The 20,400-nt window shown below is 35.6% G+C and overlaps 1 pseudogene; it reads right to left on the bottom strand.

Annotated features, from left to right (window-relative positions):
- Positions 1 to 17,114: 17,114 nt before the first annotated feature.
- On the bottom strand, positions 17,115 to 20,062 carry LOC111205236 (annotated as a pseudogene).
- Positions 20,063 to 20,400: the final 338 nt, after the last annotated feature.

Here is a 20,400-nt window from a genome sequence, read left to right as displayed (position 1 = left end):
CTTCTAGCCATGTATGTTTGGATATATCAATGTTTACAGAGCTTACACCAGTGCATGATGTTATGGTAACATTACCAAATGGTACTAGAGTTCCTATCATGCATACTGGCATCATTCGCTTATATGATTCATTGATATTGTACAATATGTTACAAGTTCCTAATTTTCACTTTAAGTGTTAGTAACCTTTTACAAACATTGTTTTGTGCTGCCCATTTTTTCTCAAATATTTGTTTGTTACATGAACTTACACAGGACTTGATGATTGGGAGGGGTAACCTATTTCACAATCTTTACACTCTTGAGAAGCCATCCCTTTCAACATCATCTCCTACTACTGTTTTATGTGGCTCTGTCTTGTCTGATGAGCATCTGTGGCATCTTCGTTTAGGACATCATGCACCTGCTACAAAGGATTATACCAAATATGAAGTCTTCTTCGTTGTCTTTAGAGTCTCATTGTTCTGTCTGTCCTTTAGCTAAACAAAAAAGGTTAGCTTTCATTTCAAATAACAAATTGTCGCCTAAACCATTTGATTTAGTTCATATTGATGTTTGGGGTCCTTTTAGCACTGAGTCTGTTGAAGGTTTTCGTTATTTCTTTACTCTAGTTGATGATTGTACTCGGATGACTTGGGTTTATATGTTGAGAAATAAAAGTGATGTTTCAGTCTCTTTTCCTACGTTTCTTAAGCTTGTTAACAGTCAATATAACGCCAAAGTTAAAGCTATACGTTCGGATAATGCACCAGAATTAGCTTTTAATGATCTTATCAGGAACATGGCATGATTCACTATTATTCTTGTGCATATACTCCTCAACAAAACTCTGTGGTTGAACGTAAACATCAACATTTGTTTAATGTGGCTCGTGCATTGTTATTTCAGTCAAAGGTTCCATTGAAATATTGGAGTGATTGTGTGTTAACGGCTGTGTTCTTGATCAATAAACTGTCTTCCCCATTACTTGATTTTAAATCTCCATTTAAACTTTTACTTGGAAAGAAACCGGAATATGCTATGCTTAAAATGTTTGGTTCTTTATGTTATGTTTCAACCTTATTAAAGGATAGAAATAAGTTTAGCCCGCGTGCAAAATCTTGTGTTTTCGTAGGCTATCCAGTTGGTTACAAGGGGTTTAAGGTTTTGGATTTGGAATCTCGATCAACTTCTATTTCTCGGAATGTTATTTTCCATGAATTTTGTTTTCCATTTAAAAGTGATGAGTTGACTTCGACTGTTGGTGATATGTTTCCAAATACTATTCTTCCCTTGAATGTTCCATTGCATTTTGTTGAAACATATCCTTTACCATTGCATTGTCATACTGATTGTTCACATCCTTTGAATCCTTCTGAAGTTGATACAAAAGATCATAATTCGGCTTTGCATAATGATAGTTCTTTAGGTACAAATCATACATCTATGTCTACTGCTCATGCATCATCCTCACATACTGATCATGCATCATCTACTGGTGTTGGCTATGTACCTTCTGATAGACCCAAACGACAGGTTAAGCCTCCTACCTATCTTTCGGAGTATCATTGTAACCTCTTACCATTCAATTCTTTTTCATCCTCTTCCTTTCCTACTGAGCAGAAAACCCCTTATCTAATTTCCTCTGTTTTGTCTTATGGCCGTCTTTCTCCTCATTTTCAAGCCTCTATTCTTGCTTATACTCTTGAAACTGAACCTAAGACTTTCAAGCAAGCTATGGCATCTGAGAAGTGGAAATAATCTGTGAAAGTGGAATTTGATGCTCTTGAGGAAAATAGAACTTGGGATGTTGACACCTTACCTCATGGTAAGAATGTTGTTGGTAGTAAATGGGTGCACAAGATCAAGTACAATGAAGATGGGAATCCAGAGAGGTGTAAATCTCTCTTGGTTGCTCAGGGTTATACACAGCAAGAAGGACTAGACTATGTTGATACCTTCTCTCCTGTCGCCAAACTGACGAGTGTGAAGCTTTTGCTAGCTTTGGCTTCTGCGAAAGGATGGGCATTGAATCAAATGGATGTTTCTAATGCATTTTTGCATGGAGATCTTGAAGAAGAGATATATATGAGCTTACCTCAAGGATACACACCTCCTCTTGGTACTACATTGCCTCCTAATCCTGTTTGCCGACTCCGTAAGTCATTATATGGATTAAAACAGGCATCTCGTCAATGATGCAAGAGGTTCTCTTCGGTTTTTCTTGGTGCGAATTATATTCAGTCACCAGCTGATAATACTCTCTTTGTAAAGATCAGAGCTACTTCTTTTGTAGCTGTTTTGGTGTATGTCGATGACATACTGTTTGCTAGTAACAACAATGAAGCGTTGGTGGAGTTACAGAATCTTCCGAAGTCAGAATTTAAGATCAAGGATCTTGGTGTTGCTCGGTTCTTCCTTGGTCTGGAGATTGTACGGTCGTCGAAGGGTATTGCAGTTTGTCAACGTAAGTATACATTGAACTTACTTGAAGATTCTGGTTTGTTGGGATGCAAGCCTAGTTATGTTCCTATGGATCCTACCTTTCATTTGTCAAAGGATCAAGGAGTTCCATTACAGAATGCTACTTCATACCTTACTATAACAAGACCTGACATTACTTTTGATGTACATCAGTTGAGTCAGTTTCTCTGGCTCCAACAGATATACACATGCAAGCTGCTCACAAAGTACTGCGTTACTTGAAGAATATTGATGCTTTTGGTCTCTTCTATCCAGCTGATACTGATGTGTGTCTAAACACTTTTGCTGATGCGGATTGGGCTACTTGCACGGATACTAGACACTCTGTTACTGGCTTCTGTGTTTTCTAGGGCACTTCATTGATCTCCTGGAAGTCCAAGAAACAATCTGTCGTAAGCATGAGTAGTACAAAGGCAGAATATAGGAGTATGGCGCTTGCTACATGTGAGTTGATTTGGTTGCAGCAGCTGCTTAGGGATGTTCATGTTCCGATCACCACAACAGCTAAGCTCTTCTGTGACAACAAATCGGCCATTCATATTGCCATGAATCCAGTCTTTCACGAACAGACGAAGCACATTGACATTGACTGTCACACGGTTCGTGATCAACTCAAGGCTGAACGCTTACAGACGTTACATGTTTCTACGAGCAATCAGCTTGCGGATATTCTTACGAAGGCGTTACATCCCGGTCCATTCCATTCGCTCTTACAGAGGTTCTCAATGTCAAGTCTTTATCTTCAAAAAGACACAGAAGCTAAAGACTTGAGGGGGGGGGGGACACATAAGCTAAAGACTTGAGGGGGCGTCTTAGGATAGATGGTTTACTTAACTGGTTTATTTGATAGTTAGAGACTCGGTTCACTTGTAGATAACCAGATATGTATATAAGCAACATTAGCTTACATTATACAATTAAGATTAATGTGAATAACAAACTTTCTTCCTTTAATCATCTTCTCTAAATCTCTGTTTCTACATCTTGATTTTGAGCTTGAATCTGATCTTAATAGAGCTTAAATAATGTTGGAAATAAAATTAGCAATGAACTGATTGTTTTCTTTTTCTACAGAAATGGTTGACTTTGATTTCTATGGCTTTTCCCATATAGATGTATTTCTCGAGCACTATAGTATCTGCCATTTCTACATATTCGCACATCAAATCAACCACGTCAAAGGTAAATATAGGTTTTACTGTTATTTAAGGTTCTTTCGTTCCATGACAAATCTCTAATTCTATTTCACTTATTACTGGGTTCACCTCCCTAGGGTGAATCAGTAGGTTCACCAACCAACCAACAGAAAGTTGGTATTTTATATTCAGTATTTTAAAAAAAAATAAAATAAAATATTGTCAATTTATATCATGATTTTAAAATTAAAAAAAATAAAAGTAAATTAAAAAAAGTACTAGTTGCCAAAAAAAAATTTAAAAATATTTTTAATGCCGACAGTAAAACACTAAACACTAAACCCTTGGGTAAACCCTAAACCCTTAGGTAAACCATAAACCCTTAGATAAATCATAAACTCTAAATCAAAAACACTAAACACTAAATCTCAAAAAAAACAAGCTCAAGGGTTTAATGGTTAAGATTAAGGGTTTAGTGTTTTTAAGATTTAGTGTTTAGTGTTTTTGATTCAGGGTTTATGATTTATCCAAGAGTTTATGGTTTACCCAAGGGTTTATGATTTATCCAAGGGTTTAGGGTTTAGGATTTAGGGTTTAGGGTTTTGATGACGCGTTAAAAATATTTTTTTTTTGCAACTAGTACTATTTTATTTATTTTTACTTTTTTATCTTTAGCATACTCACACCCTTGAATGATTTTGAACTGGTCCAGGTCAACTGCAGAGAAGATCGCCGTAAGTGCTTTTGAGTTGAACTTTGATGATGCCTTCTTGATCAGTCCACCTATCTTTTGGCTTTGGAGCCAGTGTTTTGTCATCAGTCATCATCGTAGGAACATACCAGCCTTCTTCCACTGCAGTCCATGCATCCTCGTCAATTCCTCTGATCAACTGCCGCATTCTTGCCTTCCAATGACCGAAGTTACCACTGTCCAGCATGATAGATTTCTGACTTCCGAATACTTCCTTCATGGTGTCCATGAAATCCGCAGGATCTCAACCTGTTAGTAGTATATGATACCACAGAGGTTTCCTGCTCTGATACCAAATGAAAGTTCAGAGACTACCAGAAACAGGAACTAAAATACGGGAAACCAAGAACGCTTTCTTGTATATTAGAAATCTGTTAAACAAACTCCCTAAATCTGTTTAATCCGAATTACTCTTAGTCACACACGACTAGAGACGGACCAATTTCTAATCTCTCGAAATAGAAGCACGAGCTGCACTAACAGGTCACTCGTCTTCCTAATGCTGGCAAGAACAACCCTCTTACTCTAGCCACCTAATATCTTAAACGTTAACCTAAATCTCCCAAAGGTAATAAGGTTAAATACCCTTAACACAATATCCTATTTTCCTAATATTGTGATAAGCCCAAATCTTCCAGATCTTCTTTGCTTCACGCCAAAGTAATATCCTGGAATCAATGAGATACCGACACGTCATCATCTCATAACTGACTTGTAACAGCAAGTTACACATCCTTCAATGCGTGTAACACATCCTCTGTTACATGATCCGACAAGCTCCTTTTCTTGAGCTTACAGACTTTGTACAGTAAGTTGCAACAAGATATCGGCCTACAGTCCTTCATCTTTACCGCTTCAGTTTTCTTTGGTATCAAGGCCAATATGGTTGAGTTAACTCCTTTTGGAAGGAACCCCTTGACAAAAAAAGACTGAACTGCCACCACAAACTCTTGACCAATGATTCCCCAAGTAGATTTATAGAACTCCGCGTTATATCCGTCCGGTCCTGGCGACTTATCGCTGGAGATAGCAAACAGTACGGCTTTGAATTCTTCTGGCGTTACTGTCTGGATCAAAGCTTGGGCGTCATGATCTGTACATCGGAAGGATAGGAGCTCCCGAAGATGCTCCACATCCATTCCTGTGAAATCTGGAGGTTGATGCTGTAGGAATTCTTTGAAAAAACTCTCAGCTTCTTCCTTTATTCCATTCTCATCACTTACTAGAGTTCCATCTCGACATCGTATATCTTTCATTCCATTTATCACCTCTCTAGTACTGATAGCGCTATGATAAGATTTATTGTTCTGGTCACCAATTTTCAACCAATGCAACTTTGATCGTTGCTTGAGGAAGCTCTCCTCTAATCCTGCTACAAACTCCCATCGTGTAAGGGCTACATTCTCAGCTTCCAAATGCTCAGGGGATGGAGAATATAGGTTTAATTCATGTTTCTTGCAGAGATCTTCATGGGCTTCTCGAGATTTTTTAACCAGATTTCCCATCTTTTCCTTCGCTAGAGTCCGTATCCGAGGCTTTAAGTTTTTAAGCTTCTTCGAAAATCTGTAGAGAGATGACGTTGAGAGGAAGATATCTTCTGTATTTTTCCAAAAGTCCTTAACCATTGGCAAGAACTCGCCAAGAGTGGTAACTGCATTGACAAACTTAAACGGCTGATTTTGGTTTTGGTTGTTTGATTGAAACCCGTGTGAAAGAAGAAAGAGTTCCAAGACTGGTGGGAACTATGTTTCGAGATTGGTCGATCTTAACGAACTATGAGCATCATAGGTTGGGAAAGATCTGGATATTTGGAGAAATAATGTGAGGCTTACTCCTTTCTTTAAAAGTAGTCAGCTGGTCACATGTGCCATTAAACTAGAAGCGATGCAAGAGGAGTTTTTTTGCTCCTTCGTCTACGCATCTCATCTAGATGAATGAAGGAAGGAATTGTGGAGAGATCTTTGTGATCATCACAACTCTCCGATAATTCGCTCAAAGCCTCTGATAATAATGGGTGGTTTTAATGAGACGTTAGACATGTCGGAGCACTCAAATTTTGATAGCTCGCCGACGATAACAGCTGGGATGAGAAGGTTCCAAGACACAGTAAATCATTGCTTTTTGTATGATATGGCTTATCATGGGCCTCTTTTCACCTGGAGTAATAAAAGGGGAGCTGATCTTATATCAAAGAAGCTGGATCGTGCTCTTGTGAATGAAGTGTGGAATCAAAATTACCCCCACACTTACTCTGTTTTTGAAGCTGGTGGCTGTTCTGATCACTTACGGTGCTGTATCCAAATGACAGCTCCGAATACTCAGACCAAACGGAAGCCATTTAAGTACATTGTACAGTTAAGATTAATGTGAATAACAAACTTTCTTTCGTTAATCATCTTCTCTAAATCTCAGTTTCTACATCTTGAGTTTGAGCTTGAATCTGATCTTAATATGGTATCAGAGCACTCAATTTGATCTTCCACTTCATCATGAGTGTTCCAATGATGCAGATTTCGCGATTTGTGATCTCGTTGCTTATCGCCATTGTTGATCTCGTTCGAGGTGTTTTTAGCTGTTTCTTCTTCGTTTTCCTTTTCCTTTCTCTTTGATTGACCTTTGCGAACGATTTCTTTTGTTTTTTGGATCGTTTCGTTCTTCTTTTTGGTTTCGGAATCTTGATTTGTCGATGGCGACTCCTGATTCTGAACCTCTTTCTCGTGGTGCGACGGCAAATCTTCCCGATCCTTCGCGATTTCAGGTGGATCAGTATGAGAATCCTTATTATCTTCATAATACTGATCATCCGAATCTTGTTCTTGTATCGGATCGATTGACTATGGCTTCGGAGTTTCATTCTTGGAGAAGATCGGTGAGGATGGCTCTCAATGTCCGCAACAAGCTTGGATTTATCGATGGTACTATGCCTCAACCTCCTCTTACGCATCGCGATTATAGGGTATGGTCTAGATGCAATAATATTGTAGCAACTTGGTTGATCAATTCTGTGTCTAAGAAGATTGGTCAGAGTCTCTTGTTCATATCAACGGCTGAAGGGATTTGGAGTAATCTGTGTACTAGGTTTAAGCAAGATGATGCACCTAGAGTTTATGATATTGAATAGAGATTGAGTAAGATAGAACAGGGATCCATGGATGTTTCTACTTACTATACCGAGTTGGTAACGTTGTGGGAGGAACATAAGAACCATGTGGAGCTTCCTATTTTTACGTGTGGTCGTTGTGAGTGTGATGCAGCTAATCTTTGGGAGAGACTGCAGCAGCGTAGCAGAGTGACAAAGTTTCTCATGGGGTTTAATGAGTGTTATGAACAGTCAAGGCGTCATATTTTGATGTTGAAGCTCATACCAACCATTGAAAAGGCGTTCAATATTGTTACTCAAGATGAACGACAGAGGGCTATTAAGCCTTCTACAAAGGTTGATAATGTGGCGTTTCAGGCCATGGCTCATGTTGCTCCTTCAGATTCATGTTTGTCCTCCATTGAGACTAATGCTTACATTGCAGCCTACAATACTCTGTGTCAAAATCAAAGACCGATTTGTGCACACTGTGGGAAGAGTGGCCATACAGTTCAGAGATGTTTTAAGTTGATTGGGTTTCCTTCGGGTTATAAGAGCAATGGTGCTAGTTATGGATCGAAGAATCAGCAGAATCAGAAGCCTTCTCAACATCAGCAGCAGACTCGTCCTGCTCAACAGATGCATATTACTTATCTTACTGCATCTCAACAAGCAAATGCAATTGCTATTGTTCATTCTGATGTTGGAGCTTCTACATTTGCTTATGCTCAACCTGGAGCTTCTCAACTTACTAGTGGTGGTGTGCGCACAACATTACAGGAGTTCTCACCACAACAAATTCAACATTTGATATCTCAGTTTAACTCTCAGGTTCGACTTCAAGAGCCTTCGATTCATTCCTCACGTGCTACTATCACGGATCATGGTGTCATAGCTTCTACGTCTTCTTCGGGTTTTATTCCTTTTCCTTCTACCACTCTCAAATATGAGCACCATATTCTTACTTTTCGTGATCATTCCCTTTCCACCATTCCTTTTTTTCTTCCACATGATGCTTGGATAATAGATAGTGGAGCTTCTAGCCATGTATGTTTGGATATATCAATGTTTACAGAGCTTACACCAGTGCATGATGTTATGGTAACATTACCAAATGGTACTAGAGTTCCTATCATGCATACTGGCATCATTCGCTTATATGATTCATTGATATTGTACAATATGTTACAAGTTCCTAATTTTCACTTTAAGTGTTAGTAACCTTTTACAAACATTGTTTTGTGCTGCCCATTTTTTCTCAAATATTTGTTTGTTACATGAACTTACACAGGACTTGATGATTGGGAGGGGTAACCTATTTCACAATCTTTACACTCTTGAGAAGCCATCCCTTTCAACATCATCTCCTACTACTGTTTTATGTGGCTCTGTCTTGTCTGATGAGCATCTGTGGCATCTTCGTTTAGGACATCATGCACCTGCTACAAAGGATTATACCAAATATGAAGTCTTCTTCGTTGTCTTTAGAGTCTCATTGTTCTGTCTGTCCTTTAGCTAAACAAAAAAGGTTAGCTTTCATTTCAAATAACAAATTGTCGCCTAAACCATTTGATTTAGTTCATATTGATGTTTGGGGTCCTTTTAGCACTGAGTCTGTTGAAGGTTTTCGTTATTTCTTTACTCTAGTTGATGATTGTACTCGGATGACTTGGGTTTATATGTTTAGAAATAAAAGTGATGTTTCAGTCTCTTTTCCTACGTTTCTTAAGCTTGTTAACAGTCAATATAACGCCAAAGTTAAAGCTATACGTTCGGATAATGCACCAGAATTAGCTTTTAATGATCTTATCAGAAACATGGCATGATTCACTATTATTCTTGTGCATATACTCCTCAACAAAACTCTGTGGTTGAACGTAAACATCAACATTTGTTTAATGTGGCTCGTGCATTGTTATTTCAGTCAAAGGTTCCATTGAAATATTGGAGTGATTGTGTGTTAACGGCTGTGTTCTTGATCAATAAACTGTCTTCCCCATTACTTGATTTTAAATCTCCATTTAAACTTTTACTTGGAAAGAAACCGGAATATGCTATGCTTAAAATGTTTGGTTCTTTATGTTATGTTTCAACCTTATTAAAGGATAGAAATAAGTTTAGCCCGCGTGCAAAATCTTGTGTTTTCGTAGGCTATCCAGTTGGTTACAAGGGGTTTAAGGTTTTGGATTTGGAATCTCGATCAATTTCTATTTCTCGGAATGTTATTTTCCATGAATTTTGTTTTCCATTTAAAAGTGATGAGTTGACTTCGACTGTTGGTGATATGTTTCCAAATACTATTCTTCCCTTGAATGTTCCATTGCATTTTGTTGAAACATATCCTTTACCATTGCATTGTCATACTGATTGTTCACATCCTTTGAATCCTTCTGAAGTTGATACAAAAGATCATAATTCGGCTTTGCATAATGATAGTTCTTTAGGTACAAATCATACATCTACGTCTACTGCTCATGCATCATCCTCACATACTGATCATGCATCATCTACTGGTGTTGGCTATGTACCTTCTGATAGACCCAAACGACAGGTTAAGCCTCCTACCTATCTTTCGGAGTATCATTGTAACCTCTTACCATTCAATTCTTTTTCATCCTCTTCCTTTCCTACTGAGCAGAAAACCCCTTATCTAATTTCCTCTGTTTTGTCTTATGGCCGTCTTTCTCCTCATTTTCAAGCCTCTATTCTTGCTTATACTCTTGAAACTGAACCTAAGACTTTCAAGCAAGCTATGGCATCTGAGAAGTGGAAATAATCTGTGAAAGTGGAATTTGATGCTCTTGAGGAAAATAGAACTTGGGATGTTGACACCTTACCTCATGGTAAGAATGTTGTTGGTAGTAAATGGGTGCACAAGATCAAGTACAATGAAGATGGGAATCCAGAGAGGTGTAAATCTCTCTTGGTTGCTCAGGGTTATACACAGCAAGAAGGACTAGACTATGTTGATACCTTCTCTCCTGTCGCCAAACTGACGAGTGTGAAGCTTTTGCTAGCTTTGGCTTCTGCGAAAGGATGGGCATTGAATCAAATGGATGTTTCTAATGCATTTTTGCATGGAGATCTTGAAGAAGAGATATATATGAGCTTACCTCAAGGATACACACCTCCTCTTGGTACTACATTGCCTCCTAATCCTGTTTGCCGACTCCGTAAGTCATTATATGGATTAAAACAGGCATCTCGTCAATGATGCAAGAGGTTCTCTTCGGTTTTTCTTGGTGCGAATTATATTCAGTCACCAGCTGATAATACTCTCTTTGTAAAGATCAGAGCTACTTCTTTTGTAGCTGTTTTGGTGTATGTCGATGACATACTGTTTGCTAGTAACAACAATGAAGCGTTGGTGGAGTTACAGAATCTTCCGAAGTCAGAATTTAAGATCAAGGATCTTGGTGTTGCTCGGTTCTTCCTTGGTCTGGAGATTGTACGGTCGTCGAAGGGTATTGCAGTTTGTCAACGTAAGTATACATTGAACTTACTTGAAGATTCTGGTTTGTTGGGATGCAAGCCTAGTTATGTTCCTATGGATCCTACCTTTCATTTGTCAAAGGATCAAGGAGTTCCATTACAGAATGCTACTTCATACCTTACTATAACAAGACCTGACATTACTTTTGATGTACATCAGTTGAGTCAGTTTCTCTGGCTCCAACAGATATACACATGCAAGCTGCTCACAAAGTACTGCGTTACTTGAAGAATATTGATGCTTTTGGTCTCTTCTATCCAGCTGATACTGATGTGTGTCTAAACACTTTTGCTGATGCGGATTGGGCTACTTGCACGGATACTAGACACTCTGTTATTGGCTTCTGTGTTTTCTAGGGCACTTCATTGATCTCCTGGAAGTCCAAGAAACAATCTGTCGTAAGCATGAGTAGTACAAAGGCAGAATATAGGAGTATGGCGCTTGCTACATGTGAGTTGATTTGGTTGCAGCAGCTGCTTAGGGATGTTCATGTTCCGATCACCACAACAGCTAAGCTCTTCTGTGACAACAAATCGGCCATTCATATTGCCATGAATCCAGTCTTTCACGAACAGACGAAGCACATTGACATTGACTGTCACACGGTTCGTGATCAACTCAAGGCTGAACGCTTACAGACGTTACATGTTTCTACGAGCAATCAGCTTGCGGATATTCTTACGAAGGCGTTACATCCCGGTCCATTCCATTCGCTCTTACAGAGGTTCTCAATGTCAAGTCTTTATCTTCAAAAAGACACAGAAGCTAAAGACTTGAGGGGGGGGGGACACATAAGCTAAAGACTTGAGGGGGCGTCTTAGGATAGATGGTTTACTTAACTGGTTTATTTGATAGTTAGAGACTCGGTTCACTTGTAGATAACCAGATATGTATATAAGCAACATTAGCTTACATTATACAATTAAGATTAATGTGAATAACAAACTTTCTTCCTTTAATCATCTTCTCTAAATCTCTGTTTCTACATCTTGATTTTGAGCTTGAATCTGATCTTAATAGAGCTTAAATAATGTTGGAAATAAAATTAGCAATGAACTGATTGTTTTCTTTTTCTACAGAAATGGTTGACTTTGATTTCTATGGCTTTTCCCATATAGATGTATTTCTCGAGCACTATAGTATCTGCCATTTCTACATATTCGCACATCAAATCAACCACGTCAAAGGTAAATATAGGTTTTACTGTTATTTAAGGTTCTTTCGTTCCATGACAAATCTCTAATTCTATTTCACTTATTACTGGGTTCACCTCCCTAGGGTGAATCAGTAGGTTCACCAACCAACCAACAGAAAGTTGGTATTTTATATTCAGTATTTTAAAAAAAAATAAAATAAAATATTGTCAATTTATATCATGATTTTAAAATTAAAAAAAATAAAAGTAAATTAAAAAAAGTACTAGTTGCCAAAAAAAAATTTAAAAATATTTTTAATGCCGACAGTAAAACACTAAACACTAAACCCTTGGGTAAACCCTAAACCCTTAGGTAAACCATAAACCCTTAGATAAATCATAAACTCTAAATCAAAAACACTAAACACTAAATCTCAAAAAAAACAAGCTCAAGGGTTTAATGGTTAAGATTAAGGGTTTAGTGTTTTTAAGATTTAGTGTTTAGTGTTTTTGATTCAGGGTTTATGATTTATCCAAGAGTTTATGGTTTGCCCAAGGGTTTATGATTTATCCAAGGGTTTAGGGTTTAGGATTTAGGGTTTAGTGTTTTGATGACGCGTTAAAAATATTTTTTTTTTGCAACTAGTACTATTTTATTTATTTTTACTTTTTTAATTTTAAAATCATGACATAAATTAATAATATTTTGTTTCTTTTTTTTAAAAAAAATATTGAATATAAAATAACGATTTCCTATTGGTTGGTGACCCAAGAATAATTTTTTGTATTTTTATTGTAGAAATCAGTTTGTATGTATCATGTTTACGTGTCCGGATCTTTATGGTCGAGTGGGAAAAAGGCAGACTTGGGATGCAAACACATTTCCAGTTCGATCCAATTGTTGTACGAAACTAAGTCAAATTGTTCATGGATATCCACACATATAAGCATTTGTTTTCGGATCATTTGTATACCCCAAAAAGCGAAAGTCTATCACTAGGTTGCACTTCGAATTGATGATTAGTATGAGTTTCTCTATAAATCTGGAATACCCTCAGATTAATTAAAAAAATTATATGCTTAACTAATTCTTTATCACTAATTAGAGTTTATAAATTAAAATAGCTAAGAACGTAATATTTTCTCAGTTTATAAATTTATTAATTGAAAGTGAATTTTATTTCTATATTTGTATTTGAAAAATATTTTTATTTAAAATAAGAAATATATAATTGTATGACATTATGTATTGAACAAACGTAAATCAAACTCAATGAAAACAAACTAAGCAAAACGATCTGAAGTAAATACCCATTTAAATTTTGTATATTATTATGTGAATGAATAACTTTACAATATTTTAAACCTATATTTATATCAGCTTCAAAACCCCCATTTCATTTTCCCTACATGAATACATACTTATCCCAAAAAAAAGATTCCTAAACCGAAAAGGTATACCGTACCCAACAGATGTTGGGCTTTTACTGGTGGATAAAGATTTAAAACAATTTCAGATGGAACATATTATATATTCTTTAAATTTTATTTATTTGTCTTTCAATTTTGCTAGAATATTTGTTTTTTTTTTTTGAAACAATTTGGTGTATAGCTCTATCATATATGTATCCTAAAATGTAAATGTCTTTTAAATATAATTCTACCTATAATACACAAATACTGTAAAATAATAAGAGAAATTAGAAAATTTTCATTTCTAATGATTGATTATGGAACCACCCCCACGCATGCAATACCAGTCGAGTCTTTCGTATGATATGTGGTCACCTCTAGATATGAATATGGATTTGACAGATTCACGAGTTTGTGTTGATCTAGGAATTCATAAACACTCTCATGTGAGTGATGTTATAGCTGCTTACAGAAGAAGGCACTGACTTGGTTTGCTGAGTCAAATTCATGATGTGATGTTGTGGATATGCAACATCACGCATGCAATACCAGTCGAGTCTTACGTAAGATATGTGGTCGCCTCTATATATGAATATGGATTTGACAGATTCACGAGTTTGTATTGATCTAGGAATTCATAATCACTCTTATGTGAGTGATGTTATAGCTGCTCACAGAAGAAGGCAATGACTTGATTTGCTGAGATAGATCATAGGTTGTTGCCAACTGACTTTGAGCATCAATAATTCCATAAATATATTCTCTTCTGTTTTTAATTTTTCCGTTGTTTCGTGCTTGTCTCTTTGCATAAGAGACATATATCTCTAATGGTTAAACTTAAATCTACCATATAAGTTATTGGCACATGTCTTAATTCAATTATTTATAACTACATCTTTTGTTCGCGCAACGCGCGGATTGTATCTTATAAATTTTTCTCTAATTATTTTGTTTACATATATTTTAAATTGTTTATAAAAATTTTGTAGCAAAAACCAAAAGATGTACAGTGATGAATTTAGTATAAGAAGATAACGACTGACATAACCTAAATTAGATTATTCTCTATCTAGAACGTAAATCTTAAATCCTAAATCATAAGTCTAACTTTTTTATTATAGATGTTTCATTATATTCAGTGTTACAACTAAAGAAGTAATTTATAAAAGAATTATTTATGGTTGATGGAATTATACTTGATTGACATGTGTTTTGTACATAGTATTTGGAAAGAAATGGTTTGAATATACTCTTTGCTTGTGTTTTGGTTTGGTTTGGTTTTTTGTAACTATCCCTTATATGTGAATAGAGTTATACATTTAATTCTAACCTTCCTTCAGTCTTATCGGATGCATGTCTCCATAGGAAGTTGGCCTTCCTCGTTGGTCATGTATTTTTCCTTTCGAACCATTTTTTTTTTAAATGAACATCAATGTAATTATGTTTTCTAAAGATAGAATCAGTATGAAAATGTAGGGAGTAGAAAATTTGCATACTGTATAGGGAGAAAATATCAAATCTACTTGTCTAACTTATATTATATATATGTATTAATAAGTAATAAATGTTGGAAGAGGTTTTAGACATCGTATAAGATGATATAAAATCATAAAGTTTTAATGTCGAAGCTGGTTGTTCACATAAACTCCTGGTTGGACTGGATAATTTTTTGTATTTTGAAAAATAAAGCTTTATATTATTAAACATTTACCCCTGAGACGTATAGTTTAGATATAGATTTGTATTAGGAATAAAAAAATGAACTACAAATAGCTTACTCTCTATATATAGGGCTGGCCCTGACCTAAAGCCGAGTGCTTTAAACACCAAATCAAATTGAAAATCTACGGGCATCGCAAATTCACATCACAATTACCAAAATTTGTATATAGTCTAGCGGTTCTGCTGTAGAATATTCGGTCTAAGGTACGCGTTCCGAATTATAAGGGGTGCCAGATATTTATTTCGCTTTAGGCAGTACAAAGTACTGGGCCAGACCTATATATATATATATATATATATATATATATATATATATATTATCTAACTAATTATATGGAAATGTGTACATACATTTTGATTTGTTTCGTGATCCTAATGATTTTCCTCGTTTCCTTAGTTGTGTATTTGTGTTTATTCCTTATATATTTTTCCTATAATTTTTATTAAAATTTTTTATTTATTTTACATTTGATTTGAATATATATATATATATATATATATATATATTATAAATGCTTATAAAAATGTAAATTGCTACACAAATTACAAATATTTTTATTTATTTATTTTTGTCCAACACATTTAAAATAGTTAGAACTCAAAATTTGTTGTTTTATATTTGTCTTAAATTATATATGCATATAGTTGTAAGAAATATAAATTTATTTTTAACTTTAAAACAACTGTTAAATTTATTACTGACTAATACTTTGTTATGGTTTTAGAGTAGGTAAATTTCTTTTTTTTTTGTTCGTCGTTAATACAAACCGCTACTTAGATATTTTTCACAACTTAAATTTCTACCAATAATTTATGTTCGTCAGTCTACTTAAAATTACCAAAATTCTTTGAAAGATACATGCATGGTTCCCAAAAAACTACCAAAATTCTTTGAAGGATACATGCATGGTTACCAACTGTAATCTAGAGATATTTTCATGGTGCAGGTGGGTTGATTTAGGACTTGATTGGTAGAGCATTAGCATTAGCACTAGCAGTATGCTATAGAAGCAGTATGCTATAGGAGTTGTATGTTTTTGCTAAACTGTTTAATAAGATGATTGGTAGAGCAGTATGAGTATGCTATTTAAAATTATTATAAAAATTAGTATATAATATATAATATATCTATTTTTAATGAATATATTTCGAATATATATATAAATATATTAGCATATAAAATTAAAAAGATATATAATTAATTTATTTTATTTAATAACTTTAAAATAATGCTTATCGAAAAATATTATTTTAAAATAAATTTTATAATTAAAATATCAATTTTTAAAAATAATATTTCACATTTAAAATAAATTAAATTAAATTATCTAAATTAAATTATATTTTAAATGTGAAATACTATTTTTTTATTAAAAAATATTTTTATTGTAAATTAATTTTAGAAATCAAAATTTTATTTTTTGGATATAAAAATAATTTTCTGATATTATTAAATAAAATAAATAAATTAATTATATATTTTCCTTAATTTTATAAATTATAAATGCAAATACTCTTCTAAAAGCTTCATATGAGAGCATTGACCATAGAGCATTTGGAGAGCATTAGCATTTAGTAAATGCTTCTTAAATGTTTTTCTAACAATTGTTGATTGGATAATGTAGAGCATAATTAATGCTAATACTCTACCAATCAAGACCTTAGTCTTTCTTTTTAATCTTTTTATTAGTTTGTTTCTTATCAGATGTTTTATTTTCTATTTAAGAATTATTCAATAATAAAATAATTCTCCATTTTTTATATCAATCAAAGTCTCTTTCTTTCCTTTCTCCACGTTGATACCATTCTTAACTACTATAATTACATTTGATCAGGTGCCGTTAAAAATACATGAGTTCTTGATTGTTGATAACCGATGTGTAAACCATGATCCGGTCCACTGTATACTGAACCACATGGTCTGTCTAAGCATCATTGTATCATAGCCCTGCAATAGTGAATACATCTTCAGTTTAGTATGAATCAAGAAATTAGGACTGCACATTTGATCAGGTGCCGTTAAAATACATGTTGTTATCCATTAACGATGCCATGAACATTAGGTATATCAGTTGCATATACGACATTGGTTTAAGAAGCATCTCCTCCTTTTTCCGCAAGCAATGTTTTCTCTGATAGTTTCACTGAACAGAGCTGGTTCTTGGCTCACCATACCGGGTTGCCGCGGTGGCCATTCCAGCTGAAGGTATTAATCTCAAATCCATCAAAAGTGATGACCTCATCAGGATTGTAAAACTTCCGCAGCAGCTCAATTACTGTTGGTTTCCCGGTTCCGCTCTCTCCAGCCAAAGATAACGTTTGAACAGAGAAAAACAAAAGAGCAGAATTTAAGTCATTGTTTGATGGGATATTAAAACCTACATACAAAATGGCTGCATAAGAAGCGAAGAGAACGAAGAAAGAAACTACGAAAAGGATACCACTAACTATGCCTTGACGCATTCTTGCTTTTGTAGAACCTTGCAGATTTCTTCAAATATGTTTTCATCAGTTTCTCCTAAGAATGAAGGAACCGTTCGTATGCTCATGTGCACATTCATCTCTTCTGGACTTGTTTCCTCGTACATTCTCCTCCTACAGTTTTTCAATATTTTCATTAGACAAAGAAAACACAGAAACTTTGGGCTGAAACTAACTCTAAAGTGGACATAAATGAACCTTAAACCACAATCCGTAGCAGCATCAGCAGAAAGCATAGCTCCAATAGCACCACTTGAGTTCTCAGTCTCTTGAACCATCCCACGTCGGATCTAAATGGAGACGGTGGAAACGATCAGAGAATTTAAGGTGTTTAGTAATTCCAACAATATAATTGGAAGTATACAAAAAAGGTCAAAAAAAAAACGCAAAGACAAATAAATACCCACAGTTGACACTTGCGACGGCCTCCTGATAGTTTTCTCATGCAATCGTCAGACTCCATAGACTTTAGTTCCAAATGTAAGCTACTGGCTGGCGATAAAGAAAAGATTGTGACAAAAGAAAAAAACTTCAACATTTTTTTTTGCCATTCATACTCAAAAAGTCTTGCAACAAAGAGATCTCAGAGTCCTCTGCTTTGAAAGTTCCTCAGCAGCATCCATACTAAAGTGATCCTACTTCTCACGATAAAAGAGCTCACTTCTTAATCATTCAACATCAGCACCTCCCAATAAGAAGGACGTTGGTGCATCATCTCCAAGCAGCGGAATATACTCTGATCCACGCACATGAACGCTAAAGCAAGCTAATACACAAAACAAACCAAATCAAGAATTACATATAATAACATAAAGCTAAGAAAAATACTGCTAAGATAATGTACCATTCTCAATTTTGATCACACTTTGAAGCATCACTTCCATCTTTGATTTCATGTCATAACTATCATCCATCTGAGGCACGACCAGCAACAGTTCCCTGTGAATCTGTCTGACAAACTGACAAATCCTCTGCGCAAACTCGACTTCACCATCTGATAAACTACCAATCGCCATCCTCATTAGCTCTCCAGTCAAATCTGCGAGCTGCACAAGTAAGCAAACATAAACTGAGATCTTTTTAACAGAGTTAAACATTAAATCAAGAGAGTCTACAACATACCCCGAGAATATAGTCAAGGATGTTGATCTACAGTGGCTCTAGAGAAGGGTCACTAAGCGGTAAAAGCGTAGAGTTAATCTCATCTAGATTAGAGAGTGTTCCGGACACGCAGAACTTATAAAACGTTGCAGCTTCAACATATTCCTGCACCTGTAAGTTAACCCACACACAATCATGTATCAGTTAAACCAAAATGGTTTTAGAAAGATGAATGATTGCTTATGATCCTCTGACAGACCCTGGGGAGTAAGCTCGCCGGAGCTTCCAAAAATCAGTGCCTTGAAGCTCTTTCATCAGCCGGGCAAAGTGTTGTTCCCTCACTGCTTCTAAATCTGTCCCTGCTTTCTCCAGATACTCTTCTTTGTTGTCTTTACTGAGTCTGCCACACATAAAAAAAAAAAACATTATCACCCAAAACAAAACAGAGCATAAGAGTTTGATGTTGTTACCTGTGAACTTGAAAGATGACTTTTTTGCTGTTCATAGTGATATCACGACTTGCCTTCACCACTCTCTCTCTCGTTTCTCATTCTACAAAAGAGACCACATTGTGAGGTTTAATAAACAAAGATACACAAAACCACTCTTAGCAGATGAAGAATCAGAGTTACCAAATTGAAAGTTCATTCCTTTAGTCTCTACCTATAAGACTCAAACCCACTCTCAGCAGAAGAAGAATCAAAGTTTCCATATCGAAAGATCGTTCCTTTAACCTTCGACCTCCTATAAGACTCAATCCCTAGACGCAAAGGTTCAATCTTTCTTGACAGGAAACAAAAACCCATAAAGCATCGAGCTTTTCTACAGGGAATAGAGGAAAGAAGACTTACGAAGTTGTTGAGATAATCAGCATATAGAGAGAAAGCATCTTTCATTGAGGATTCGGTAGTCATCGTCCTTGCTTTCTTAACCAGTTGCTCAGCACCAGTCTCTGCAGCTACACAAACATCCAAACCCTCAAATCATACATAATATGGTGTTGAGAAAGACGATAGATGAGCGTAGGATTACATACTTTGATGGAGTCGCTGAGGTTTTAACTTGGGAGCCATGAACATTAAAGAGGCTACTCTTTGGAACGCCGACGAACAACGCAACATCTGTCTGCTTTCTCCGATCCTCTCGCTTCAAGTCCCCCTTCCCTAGAAAATTGGGGTTTGGAGAAATGAGAAAGGGAAACGTCTAATCTCTCGATTTTCAGATCGTGAAAGGTGAAACGTGAAACGAAGAAGGTGAAGAGCAAACGGAATGGGCTTCCTGTGCCATTGACATCACCATTTGGGCTAAAAAAAAACCGAACCCAAACATTACCAAAGCCGTAATGGCGTGTCAAAACTCTTTGATCGGACGATTTTCCTATCCTAAGTGGACAGCCTAACTGTGGCTTATATTCTCTTTTTATTATTTGTTTGATTATTTCATGTGCGACCATTGTAAAATTTATCTCATATATTAACTATAAACTATAAATAAATTAAACTATGCTCATGAAAAATACTAAGTCAAAAATAAAATTATTAATTAAATTGGTCCTAAATTTTCATAATTTTTGTTTTTAATTTCAAAATATTTGTACGAGATAATTCTGAAAACCTAACCGACTAG

The sequence above is a fragment of the Brassica napus genome, chromosome C4, assembly GCF_020379485.1.
Source record: "Brassica napus cultivar Da-Ae chromosome C4, Da-Ae, whole genome shotgun sequence".
Classification (NCBI taxonomy): Eukaryota; Viridiplantae; Streptophyta; class Magnoliopsida; order Brassicales; family Brassicaceae; genus Brassica; species Brassica napus.
The sequence above is the reverse complement of the archived record's forward strand: the minus strand, read 5'-3'. Positions and strand labels throughout refer to the sequence as shown.